At 40.6% G+C, this 14,008-nt stretch overlaps 1 pseudogene; it reads left to right on the top strand.

The window, feature by feature from the left end:
* The first annotated feature begins 9,793 nt into the window (after positions 1–9,793).
* LOC105300324 lies at positions 9,794–11,354 on the top strand (annotated as a pseudogene).
* Positions 11,355–14,008: the final 2,654 nt, after the last annotated feature.

The raw sequence follows: 14,008 nt of genomic DNA, 5'->3' as shown, positions 1-14,008 counted from the left end.
GGCCTTGTGTGTTCCTCCTTAGGTGAACCTAACAGCGAGACCTACTGCCATCTGGGATGGGCCCACCAACCCCTGTGATCTGCCCAAGCAATACTGTATCTCGTACTGGCAGCAGTGATTTGCCCCACTGTTTTCCCTGAAATTTGTTAAATGCACTAGCCAAGGTCTGTTGTCTGCACAGAATGTGCAACCCTGGAAATAGGCAGGGTGGGGGTGGCTGCTTGTCAATGGGCCACGGGCACTTTGTGGATTTGGGTGAAATGGGATTTCAGAGAGACAAGGGCCGTCAGGCGAATACAGCCTCAGTTTTGCTGCAACTTCTGTGCCTGCGTGTTCCTGCTGTAGTCACAGATCACAGTGAGACCGGCTGCCATCTAGGGCAGACCCACAGACCCCTGAGATACCCCCACAAGACAGTGTAGTTCTTGCAGGCAGCAGTGGTCTGCCTGCAACTGATTTCTCCACACTGTGCTAGCCAAAGTTTGTTGCCTGTACTGAACGTGTAGTGCCAGAAAGGGGCAGGGAGGGAGCAGTTGCCTGTCAATGGGCCTCAGGTAATTTGTGGGTTGGGTGGGATGGGGTCTCAGGGAGACAATGGTTGTCAGGCCAATACAGCTTCAGTTTGCTGCAACTTCTGTGTCTGCCTACTTTCTCTGCAAAAGTCGCAGATCATAAGAACAGCTTCTGTCTGGGACTAGCCCACAGATCCCCACGATCCACCCAAGCTCATGTTGGCAGCAGTGATATGCCTGAAACTGTCCCCGAAATGTGCTTGCCGCCCTGGCTGAGGTCGCTGCCTGCAGGGAATGTTCAGCTCTGGAAAGGGGCAGGGCAGGGCAGGGCAGGGCAGTGGCCTGGTAATGAGCTGCCTTGGGCAGGTTGGGTGGGGCAGGCCAATCTCCTCAGCCAGTGCTGCTTCAGAATTGGGGGGTTGAGGGTGGGGAGGGTTGCTCAGCACAGGTTATCTGGCGCAGGTCTGTAGACTGCCCTATAGGGGGGCCTTGACTAACGTACAATGGTGGTTTCCTCATTCTGGTGCCAGGTAATTCAGTCTTTCCCCATATCAATTCTGCCCGAGCCTCTGACCTACTGCCAGTGCCCTCGGTCAGTGTCTGAGGGCCAGAAAGCCTGTGCATGGGCCCTTTAAAGGGGAGTCTGAGTTTTCAGTCTCCTTCTGTCTTACCAGGAAGGCCAGAACCTTCTCTGGTTTCAATAGATTTTTTTTGGGAACTCCTCTTCCCTGGGTTGGGGTGCCCCTAAATGGGGCTAGGACCTGTCTCGCCTTCAGGGGGAGCCTCTACAGCCTCACACTCCCTCCTAGTGCTCCAATGCCACCCGTGGGTGCAAGTCCATCTGGATTTGTAACTTTGCCCCTCCTGCCAGCTCCAATGTGGCTCCTTCTTTATATTGTCAGACGTAGGTGTTATGATCAGCTGGACTTCAGGTGATTCTCCACGTTGATTATTTTATAATTCGGTTGTAATTTTAATGCAGACCTGAGAGGTGAACCCCACTTTTTCCTAGTCTGCCGTCTTGACCGCCTTCCCTCAGGTGTCGTGTTTTGATGGGGAAAGAAGAATGGGGCTCAAGAATTCCAATTTTGCACACGTTAAATTCAAGATGGCTCAATCAAAGTGGAGGTGTTAAATAAGCAGCTAAATCAGGTCAGCAGGTCTGGGGTAGATATAATCTGGGAGATTAAAAATATATTATCTACAACTGGAGATGACAGTGTGAAGCCCAAGAGAGTAAAGATAAGACTGTCTAAAAAAAATGCAGAGAGGATAATTAGAAGGCAGTCATAGACAGAACCCTGCCAATAACCAAAAGTGAAAGGGGGGTGTCAAAAGGAGACTAAAGAGGAACAGAGAAGAAGGGGAAGAATCAAGAGTGATGTTGTTAAAACTAAGGGAAAAGAGCTTTAGTGTGTTTCTGCTCTTATCAAAACAAACCCCTAGACTTGTATGATGGATCCCACCTCTTCTGTGTCTCAAGTCCTCTCTCTCTCTGCTGAATCACGTCTATTAGCACTTAAAAAGGCTCTAGTGACATACTCAATCTTATAGAACAAGCCCATTTCTTCCATCCACCTTTTTAACCACTGTCATATCAAAAAGCTCTAGGTACATGGGTCTCCTTTCAGTTACTTGAACATCCCAAGTTTTTCAGTGCCTTTGCACTTACTTTTTCCTCTGCCTGGCAGGCTTTTCTACACAGTTTTCTGAAGATTAACTTTTTTATTTTTTTAAGTCTTAGCTTAAATACTATCTTCCCAAAGAGGCCTTCTTTGATCATACTATGTAAAGCAGTTCTTCATCCCTTCCCTTGTGCCACGGGTGCTTGTCTTAAGTCTATTAAGGCTTCTATAACAAAAATGCCATAAACTCAGTGGCTTGCAAGCAACAAACATTTCTTACATTTCTGGAGGCTGGGAAGTCAAAGACTATGGCTCTGGCAGATTGGGTATCTGGTGAGGACCCACTTCCTGATTCACAGAAGGCTTCTTTTCACTGTGTCTTTACATGGTGGAAGGGGCAGGGGATCTCTGTGGGGTCCCTTTTATAAGTGCACTAATCCTATTCATGGGGCTCTACTCTTGGACTTAATTACATCCAAAAGGGCCCACCTCCTACTATCACCTTGGTGGTTAGGATTTCAACGTGTGAATTTTGGGGGGGACCAAATATTTAGACCATAGCAGTGCTTTAGGAGGAGGCAAGATAACTAAAGTGTTAAATCAACCTACATTCAGAGACTGCAATATGCTGATCAGCTCTGCAGGCAGGCCAGGAGGACACCTGCAGAACAAAGGAAGATTTCTGCTGGCATTGCTAACAGCCCATTTCCCATATCTGTGAAAAGGGAAACAGGAAAAACAATGTCTTTAAGTGGCTGCCCTACACAAATAAAATTGTTCATTTCCTACAGCTAAAACCAAAGGGAACCTATGGATTAAAGGCTGGGAACTATCAGCAAGCCTTTCGTGCTACAGACTCTTCTCCTTCCTCACTATATGCCCATATCGAAGGAAACGGTAAACAGTCTTTATAACTCACAGGAATTAAAGAATGATATATAAACGGGATCCCCCCACACTTGGGGCTTTTTTTTATTGTCTTGGGCTTTTGTCTTTGCTTTCTCTAGTCTTCGCTTTTCCCCTTCTTTAATAAACTTTCCTTTTGACCCTAATTTTGGCTTGTATGTTGAATTCTTTCTACATTCTCTGCCAAAGGACCCTCTTCTCTCATGCAGGGCTTGGTCTCCCCCAACTCGGGAGATGCCTTGTCCTGCATCAATATTACATTGCCCTGCTCTATTTCCTTTACAGCACTTATGATTCTCCAAAAATATTGTTTCATTGTTTACATGAATACTGTGAGTTCCCCTCACTAGGGGAAAAAAAGCTATAAGAAGATATAAAGAAAGGTTAGTTGGGGGAGGAGTGGGAGTTTGAGAGCATAGAGTGGTCATTTCCTCCCAAAATATCACATTTTCAGCAATTTTAAGATAGCATGTTGATAAGAGAATTATTAATAATATGAAAATAACATCTGAGCAAGCAGTCTGAAGTTCAGATTGTGATGCAAGCAAAGAAGTTAGTCAAAGGTTGGCAGCTTTATAAGTGCTTGCTGCCCACCAACCAAAGTTAGGCTCACCATCTCCCTTGCCCTGGCCTCAGGCCAGATAACTCTGATGTAATAACTTGGCTACATCCTTGAGGCAGGACCTCATCTTATACATCACAGTGTCCACAACAGTGTCAAACACATAGTAGGTGTTCAATAATTATTGAATAAATGTTCACAGTAGCAAATGTTGCATGGAGCTTAGATTCAGGCTGAAAACCATCCAATGATTCTGACATGAAGTTCACTGGTAACCTCAGTGGGGGCATTTGCAGTTGAGTTCTGGCAAAATGACCAGAGTACAGGGAAGGAGTAGAAAAAGAGAGGAAGTGAAGCAAGGGAGACTGCTCTTTCTAGATACTTGGTTGCAAAGGAAAGAAAGAACAAGACGGAAATTACGAGATACAAAATGACGAGAGCGCGCTTTGTTTTGTTTTCCAAAGTAGAGAAGACTTTAACTTATTTTTTTACGTCAAGAGACTAGAGCCAGAAATGAAAGAATTGAAGATGTATGAAAGGGAATAGATAACTGATAGTGTGTGGACAAAAGGAGTTAGCTTATATAGGACAAAGAAGTCCCCTTCCTCTGGGATAGTAAAGAGATAAGGATGGGTTGGGGCAGGGGGTCAGGAATTAATGAGTATTTTCACATTTCACAAACTTTATCACCTTACCTCTTTAGCTCAATTCCAATTGGTGTAATAATTCAGCCTAATGATGGACCCAAACCTCTCCCTTAACTCCCTAAAAATATAATCAAGGTATTTTAAACAAGATTTTTTTTTGAAGACGTAGGGACAGTAGAAAAGAATGACAAGAAAGAAAAGTAAAAAAGTGTTGTAACTCAAATGTCCAGTCCATTTTGTTCCTGTTCTGCCTTGAGATCATTTTCTCAGATGTCAGAAAAGCATGTCTAATTGCAAAAGTGCTGTTAATATTTCTCAACACATAGAAAAATTTGCTAAAAACCCTATCCGAACTCTTCTGCACTTCCAACCAAGTTTCTGTCCCAATGTCAGTCATTTGTTTTCTTGTCCATCCCTGAAAACCCTTCCTCCCACAGCATACAAAAATCTCTATTTTTTAGCAGGTTCCTCATCAAATAACACTCTGCTCAGCAAAACAAAAGCTAGAGGAATAAATTTCTACAAAACAGAACCCCAGTTATTAGCCAAACTTGACCAAGCATCATACCACCACACCCCAATACAGAATAGGAGGGTTTCTCAATGTTTCTCTGCTGATCTCTACATCAGAGTCTCCTGAGGTCTGGGAGTCAAACCAGAACATTTTTGACTTGTAATTGTTTTACGTATGCTTTAGGTAATTATTATGGAGCAAATGCTTAGTTTGTGCCCACAATATACTTATATCTATATGTGCACATTGCCTTATTAACATTGCAGTTCTGTCTCTTCATATAACTTTCAAACTCTTGATGAAATACAGTATACGGTACCTGTATGTAGATTTTATTTCCCTATAGCTGGTGCCATCTAGTGGACATCATCTCCAAAACAACTTTTAGTCTAGGATTTTTTTATCAACCTGGCAAAGGTCGTGATTCAGATGATGATGGTTAACATTCATTAAGTGCTTATTATTTATTAGGCATTGTGTTCGATGTGATGTTAATCTATTGAAATTAATTGGCTAATTTAATTTCCAACACTAGGAGGGAACAACCATCCCTATATGGCAGAATATGGAAACTGAGATGAGGAAAGCTTGAGTTGCCTGAGGCCACTTAGGAAGCAAATGGCAGAGCCAAAATTCCAGAGTCCAAACCCTTAATTACTATGCCAAAACAACAAATTAATTTTATTGATGATTCAGTACAATGTGTTTATATATTGGGAGGTGAGTGGATGTTGATGGTCTGATTTAGCACCAGGGAAATGGTTTAAGAAGATTAAGTACTAACAGGTTCCAAGGAAGCCTTGTTGTCTTTTGGGGCATTAAGAAGGGCCAAAGAAATGCCCTGCACTGGACATTGAACAGGCAAGATTCATTCCGAATTCCTCTGGTGCCCTATACAAGGATGCAAGTGGACTATACCATTGTTTTTATTGCCTTCCATTGAAGTATTCACAATAAATGGGATAGCTAAAGTTAGATTAACACCAACACTCTTCCTCCCCCTATATTAAATTAGAAAGCTCAGACTCTACCCTGACAATTTGGAGTCTATATTCCTGACAAAGTAAGTAAAAACCATTCTCTATCCTCTCAGTGAGAAGCTCAATGAACTCAAGTGCCCACCTTTTCTCTGTTGAGTTGATCTCATAGCTTGTCTTCACAGTGCTGTTGAGGATTTTCTGTGTAACTCAGGAAAATTAAGTCATTCCCAGATGTATTAGCTCCGACTGCCATAACAAAATACCATAGACTGGGCGATTTAAACAACAGAAATTAATTTTCTCATAGTTTTGGAAGCTAGAAGTCTGAGATTTGGGGGTCAGGTTTTTGTGAAAGCTCTCTACGAGAAGGCAGCCAGGAAGAGAACTTACCAGAACTGTACCTGGGTACATGTGCAGGAAGAGAGAACACATAATTTCTCTGGTGTCCTTTCTCATGAGTACTGATCCTATCATGAGGATCCCACCCTCATGACCTCATCTAATCCTAATTACCTCCCAAAGGTCGCATCTCCAAATACCATCACATTGGGGATTAGGGCTGCAACATGTGAAGTTTGGGGGAACACATTCAGTCCCTAAAAGCAGATTCTGTTTAATTTATTTTGTTTATATTTATTCTTATTGCAAATGAGTCTGTCTAGAATTTATTTTGTTTATATTTATTCTTATTGCAAATGAGTCTGTCTAGATTCTGTTTAATTTATTTTGTTTATATTTATTCTTATTGCAAATGAGTCTGTCTAGAATTTTTCCAACTTTTTATTATATAGTATTTTAAACACCAGAAAAGTTGTAAGAAGGGGATAATAGTACACCATCACCTGGATTCATTAGATGCCATATTTGCTTTATCTATATGTCTGTATGCCTAATATTTAGCTATATATTTTTTTGTTCAAAGCATCCTTCTCATAAAGATAGCGCCAAAAGTGAAGAAGGAAGCCTTGGCCCCTCCCAAATCCAAAGCCAAAGCTTTGACAGCAAAGAAAGCAATGCTGAAAGGTGTCGTCCTAGAGCCACAAAAAAAGAAGATACGTACATCACTCACCTTCTGATGGCCCACAACATTGCGGATCCGAAGGCAACCCAAATATCCTCATAAGAGCACCCCTCAGAGATAAGCTTGACCACTATGCCATCATCAGGTTCCCCCGACTACCAAGTCAGCCATGAAGAAGACAGAAGACAACAATATGCTTACGTTCGTTGTGGATGTCAAGGCCAATGAGCACCAGGTCAAATAGGCTGTGAAGAAGCTCTAGGACACTGACATAGCCAAAGTCAGTACTCCGATCAGGCCTGATGAAGATGGCCTATGTTCAATATGGCTCCCAACTATGAAGCTTTGAATGTTGCCAACAAAATTGGGATCATCTAAACTGAATCCAGCTAGTTAATTCTGAATATAAAAATTTTTTACTGTGTAAAAAAAAAAAAAAAAAACTTCTATTATCTTCATAATATTCTACCCCTATGTCAGCATGCATCTCCTAACTGAAATATCATTACACTTAAGAAAATATTCTATTTTATTGTCTTCTAGACAATCTATATTAAAATGTCCCCAACGTCTTTTAGAACTGTTTTCCCTGAATTTTGACCCAATGAAGCTTCAAGTGCTGCATTTAGTTGTTATAGCTCTTTAGTCTTATTGATCTAGAAAAGTCCTCCTACCTTTTTTCCCCAATGACATTGATTTTTTGTGGTAATGGCATTGTGACTCTATTATCTCTTAGAGATTTATAAAGAAATATTTACCAATGAAATGGGGGAAATGTTATTATGAAAATATAGTGTGTAATTAATTAGCCTCAGACTTAATTTAAACTTATCTAAGTAGACTCAGATCAACTGCAGGTTAACCTATTGTTACATGGTGATTATACAGAAAAAGTTTGTAATTCTATAATTCTGCCTAAATTTACCATAGTTTTAAACTGATGTTCATTTCTAATTCAGCTCATTAAAATATGTGGATTTTTTTGCCAATAGTATTTAAAATTTTTTTAAATTACACATTAGTTTCAAGTGAGCAACACAGTGATTAGGGTAGAAAAAAATTTTAAATCTAACTAAAAAAAAATCTCAATGTAGAAAAAATACAAAAATAAAATTGCAAGGATCACTCAAAATCAGTCTATCCATAAATAACTATTATTAAATTAATGCCAGGTGAACAGTAAGGGGGAGCAGAATTTGCCACCCCAAAATATGCCTTTTGGGATATTATTTCAAGCTGGTGATTTTTAAGAAAAGACTCAGAAAAAACTAAAGACCATCCCCCTAATTTCCTAAAAGAATTTAGAAGACCTGCTCCAGGAAGAGAGATATCATCATAGATAACTACAGTTTAATATGAACTAGTGTGTGATAGACAGGGAGGAACCCAGCAAGACCCATTTGAGCCAAGTCCTCTCAGTGTCCCATTGTTAAAGATGGTTCAACAAACATTTACCAAACATTTGCTTTCCATTTCCATGTGAATTGCCTTCCTTCCCACTAAAGTCCCAAACCACAAACTCCTCCCTCTCTCCTTAGCTCAAGATAGCACATAAGCCTTAACTATCCCATCTGTCCTTTTGTCTCCTACTCTCATGAAATCTCCTTATGAACATCCATAATAAATCTGGTCTTTTTCTCTTGTTAATCTGTTTCATGTTAATTTATTAGTCCAGCCAGAACTTAATAGAAGAAAAATTATTTTTCCACCTCCACAACAGTATGTCCAACTTTTTCTTCTGTACAGCTACATAGGTAGACAGGTAGCAAAACTTTCATAAAAATCATATGGAACTCTATATTCAATGCAAAGCCTGTGTGCCGATGCCTTGTCGTGCTTCTGTTCTATTAAGTACTGCAAGGGGGTTTGATCCCTGTAGACTGCATTTCCCTGGCTCCTGTGTTAGCTGACATCTGGGGTCAATTAATGGGATACTGGAAGGCACAAAAGGGAAAATCCAGGGGTATATTCTTCACAACAGTTGTGTTTTTTTCTGTCCCCCACCCTCTTTCAGGTAATAGTGCTTTCTTACTTTGTTTCTTCAGCCTAAGGGCTCAGTGGCTTCTGATTCTTAACACTAATCACAGGTTACCTCATTGTCATATTTGGCTTCTTAGCTCTTCCATTACCTATGTAACTAATTTCCTGTGAGGCAGGACACGTAGCCTTGGGGTGTACTCTTCTCCTTCAGGATGTGGCTCCAGGCTACTTTCAGCTCCTTGCCTGTTTCAGTCCTAGCAAGGGGAAACAAACCAAAACCAGTCTTACGCAGTCTTGCTGCCACCTTTGACCCGACTTTTGTTTGGCTAATTATAATATCATTATAATCTCATCTGCATAGCAGTCCCCACAGCTCCGATCATGCATGTGATGCCATGACAGTTCCAGACACACCAAATAAAGAAGAAAGAATGGGAAACTGAGCTCACTGAGACCATTGGGAGGAGACAGTGAGATTATGTGAGTACCAGGTCTCCATGCTCTGCCCCCAAGAAGAAAAGCCAATAATCTGGACATCCTCAGTGCAACTCACTGAACTCTTAAGCGTGTACTTTGACTTCGATAAAACTTGTGCTTCTCTGCTTGATATTTACCTTATCTGTGAATTCTTTCTTGAGATATAAGAGCATGGTCATTGGAGCTCTGGGTTGAGTTCTCTCTTGGACATCCCCACTGAGCTCTCTGGCATCATCTGCATTAAATTCCCTCACTGAAAATAATTGAAGCAGTTTCTAGTCAGATCCTGACTGCTCTACAATAGATGCTATTTTAATTGAAATATTCTAATTGTAATTAATTTTACTTGAATTTGATACAATGAAAGAATAAGAGGTAGAAAATTTTTTTAACATGAGGGATATTACTTTCAAAGAGCTCTTTCTAGGTTAAGAAATTATGAAAACTTCTCAGAAACTGGTTATTCTTAGTATTTTTATTTTAGACAGTAAAGGTAGATGATTCATGAAAATTAGTACTCATGCTCCCTTTCTCTCCCTTCCCCCTGCCTCCTCTTACCCCTGTCTTTCTCTATTCTTCTACTTTCCTTCCCTGTCTCTGTCCCTGTCCCTCTTCTTTCTTTCAGTTCCCTAATAGTAAAGAGAAATGCTGCTATCAGTGACTTCCAGACCTGGGATTTTGACTTCTGATATAACAAGAACAAAAAGAAGCCAAATGTGTCATTGTCTCAGCAGAAGGCACCACTTAGTCCAAGCAATGGTTCCCCTAACAGTAGCAGTGTGAGCAATGGAAATGACCAGCTGAGCAAAACTAACTTCTACATCCAGGGATTGCAACCAGGCACTATTCAACAGGACCATGTCAAATTGTGTCAGTCATATGGCAAGACTGTCTCCATTATGGCTATACTGGACAAGACCACAAACAAATGCAAAGGCTATGGCTCTGTGAACTATGACAGTACTTCAGCCATAAAGAAAGCTATAACAGAACTGAAAGCCAGTGATGTACTGATACAGATGGCACAACAACAGGAGGAACCCACAAATTTATACATATCAAACCTCCCACTGTCAATGGATGAGCAAGAACTGGAAGGAATACTGAAGCCCTTTGGCCAGGTTATCTCCACTTGAATCCTTGGAGACACTAGCAGGATCAGCAAAGGGGTTGGCTTTGCAAGGATGGAGTCCATAAAAAAGTGTGAAGCCATCATCACCCACTTTAATGAAAAATATGTTAAGACACTCCCTGGAGTACCAGCCCCAACATTTTGCTGCTTTGCAAATTTGCTGATGGTGGTCCAAAGAAATGACAGAATCAAGAAAAACTTATGCAAAATGGATGGGCCTGGCCAAGGATTGGAGATATAGATGGTATGGTATTGACCTATGACCTCACTATAGCTCTTCTGAATGGGTTTTACCCAGCTCCTTAAAACATCATCCCCAACAGGATGCTTGCTCAGTTTACACTGTCCCTGTATCTTCCATCTTCGTGTCTTCATATCAGAAGTAACTCAGACATTTCCTCTACAAGTATCTAACCCATCTTGGATGTAACACCAGTCATATCTCATGCAGCCTTCAGGTTCAGTTCTGACCCTAGGGATGAATCACCCCATTGCTCTCTAGCCTGCCTTCATGATGGGAGCTCTTACCCATCAACTGGGCCACCTCCCTCTGAGCACCTGGGCACATATATGCCAATAGCTGCAGCTATGTAAGCAGCTTACATCTCCCAGTACACCCTGCGCCTTTACCCAATGTTTCAATTGAGAGCAGCAGCCAGGAAAACCAAGTGATGGTACATGCTCCCTCAGACCATGGGGTTTATCCTTTCCAGTTCAACAAGTAACAATCGATTTCCCTCCCCATCTTGGTTGAATACAAATGAATTCTTAGAGATGCTGATGCTCCCAGACTCCAGAGGGCTAACCAGGTACACAGACCATCAGTGGGTCCTGCTAAGAACACCTGGCCATCATTTTTCACAGGCCTGGGCCTGGAAAAGAAATCTCTGCACTCTTGCTCTCTTTCTCCATTCCTGATGGAGCCTGGGGGAACTGTCACTTCTTGTGTGCTAGAGTCAAGGAGATTAAACAAACTTTTTTCTTTCTTTTGCAAAGAAAGTTTTATGTTTTGTTTTTAACTATCATATGCGTTCCCTACCTTCCATTCCAAAAAAAAAAAAAAAATTAGTACTCGCAGGCTTTCTGTTCTCTCTCCACAATTTTTCAGTTACATTGTATTTATTTTGTTCAGGTTTAAAACACTCGCATTCTCTTCTATAACCTTAATTTCCATAGTTGCTTAGTATTAGTAAAATTAAATATTTAAACCATTTTTTTACTAGAATGTAAATTTCACATAGGCAAGGTAAGGTGGATTATTTGCTTTGTTCACGGATATATTAAAAATGACCAGAAAATTGTCTGCTACTAATAAATATTTGTTGAATAAATTATTCACCAGAGTTAATCACTCTTAGTTTTAAATTTTCTCTTCTAGTTGGCTGGGTTTCATTGTTGAATATGTGCACATGTATAAACAAACACACACATAGGGTTTTTTCTCACTTTTCTTGAGTTCAGACATGCTATGCTGCTTGAGTTCCTTCATGTTTGAAGACATGGGCCATTGTCTTCTGGCATTAGATATTCTTTGTTCATTATATCGAGTGAACTTGAACATTGGTGTAATAAATTATCACTAAATCTTTATAATCCTAGTGGTCAGTGCCCTCCTAGTATAATTATTTTTTATTGTTAAGTTTTATCCAGTCATTTGCCAAATTCATTTGTATGTAAAAGTTTTAAATTTTCTTTTTTTTTTTGACAGGGCCATATTATCTCTGATGATGTTCTTTAGTAAGTCAACATGTATTTTGTGAGCACCTTCTGCTAAATACTGTGTATTATACAAATATGGATGGCCAATGGACCCTATCTTCAAGGAGCCTATCTTGTAGGGTGGATAAAATAAGCATGTTGCTACAATATGAAGTAGAGAGGGATGATGTCTTTTAAAAAAAAGTGTCTGGATGTTCTGAAGGGGCAGTAATTACCAAGAAGAATGAAAGAAATGAACATTTATTAAAAGTCTATTACTTGGCAAGCAATAAATGGTCTTCACAGATGTTATCTCCTTTGATCTTCAGGACAGTTCTGTAAGCAAAGTTATGATTATCCCCATTTTATCCATACAGAATTAAGCTTAAGTAATTGACAAATTATCACGCAGGAAGAGTTGACATTTGAACCCAGTTCTCCATGATTCCAAAGCTCATGCTCTTTCTTCACTATATATATTATCTGTTCCAAGAATGAGTCAGAGAAGGCTTGATGGAGAAAGTGGCATATGAGCAGGTGTCTTCATAGGTAGGTAGGTATTAAGGTAGTAGTAGGAATTGTAAATCTATGCCCAGTATTTTCCTAAACTGAGGGAATTGTGAGTATTAAATCCATTGTCAAGAAATTGTTTCTATTCATTTGGAGACTCAATTCTCAGTAGGCAGCTATTACCAATTACAGGAAAGAAACTCCAAGTAGCCTTGTTCTTGAGTTTCTTGGCATTCTTTGGTCTTGGGTATCTATCTTCTTCCTCATCACCTCTCTGCATAGTTTAAACAAGGATTAAGTCTTCCTGATGCTAAGATTCATCCTTCCTCTCAGACATTTCTAAAATAGAATAAGCTCTTCAAAACACTATAAGACAGCAGTCCCTAGCCTTTTTGGCACCAGGGACCTATGAGAACCTAATGCCTGATGATCGGAGGTGGAACTGAGGCGGTGATGCTCGTGCTGGAGAGCGCTGCAAATACAGATGAAGCTTTGCTCCCTGGCCCTCCGCTCAACTCCTGCTGTGCAGCCCAGTTCCTAACAGGACCTTACTGGTCCACAGCCCGGGGATGGGGACCCCTACCATAAGAGATATAAAAGCAGGTTTTCAAACTAAAATTTCAAACCATTAGTGCACTTTGACATTCTAGTGAGTCATAACCAGCATTTTTTTTTGAAAGGGACAGAATAGACTAGAAACAGCAGAGTATCATATGTGGTAAGGGTAAATACAGCTTCATGACACTTATATGCATGTATATGCATGTGAGTTTGTGTTTATGCACTGTGCTATGATGTAAAATATATTTCTGATAATGAGAAATATTTAAATTGTAACAGGGCCTGTTTACAAACCAAATATAGCAGGGAAGCCTGAAAGCCCCCTTCCAACTGGCATGGAATGGCAGCTGGGGTTATGGTCAGTGAGCCCTTGGAACAAAAGCTTTCTCAAGTCTAAAAAACAGTATCACAGACTACTTGCTTACAAACATGGCATAGCTACAGAGCAGTTTAATATCCTACACATTCTTTTAGGAGTGAGCCGAATAGAAATGTAGAGAGAAAAAAATTAGGCAATTATCTCCTAGAGAAGGGCTTATAGAGAAGAGCAGGCCTATCTGGCTCAAAGGATACCTACCCATTGCAAAATTTTCCTTCTCAGAAAAGGAAGGCTGCAGGGCCTCTCTAGATCAAAGGACTCCTACCCAAATGGGTATGTATACTGCCAGCTTCAAAAAATAAGACTGGCGAGATGCCTTCAATCAGCAATGTTCAGTCCCAAAGGTAGGTACTATTACTATCCCCATTTTATAAATGAAAGAAGTCAGTCACAAAGATTAGGTAATCTGCCTAAAGTCTCAGAGTTGGTAACTGGCAGGGCTGGGCTTGGAACCCAGTGCATATATCTAACTACTATATTGTACTGGCTTTCCCTCCATTCTAC

Source organism: Pteropus vampyrus, unplaced genomic scaffold, assembly GCF_000151845.1.
Source record: "Pteropus vampyrus isolate Shadow unplaced genomic scaffold, Pvam_2.0 Scaffold208, whole genome shotgun sequence".
Lineage (NCBI taxonomy): Eukaryota > Metazoa > Chordata > Mammalia > Chiroptera > Pteropodidae > Pteropus > Pteropus vampyrus.
This window is presented reverse-complemented; position numbering and strand designations above follow the sequence as displayed.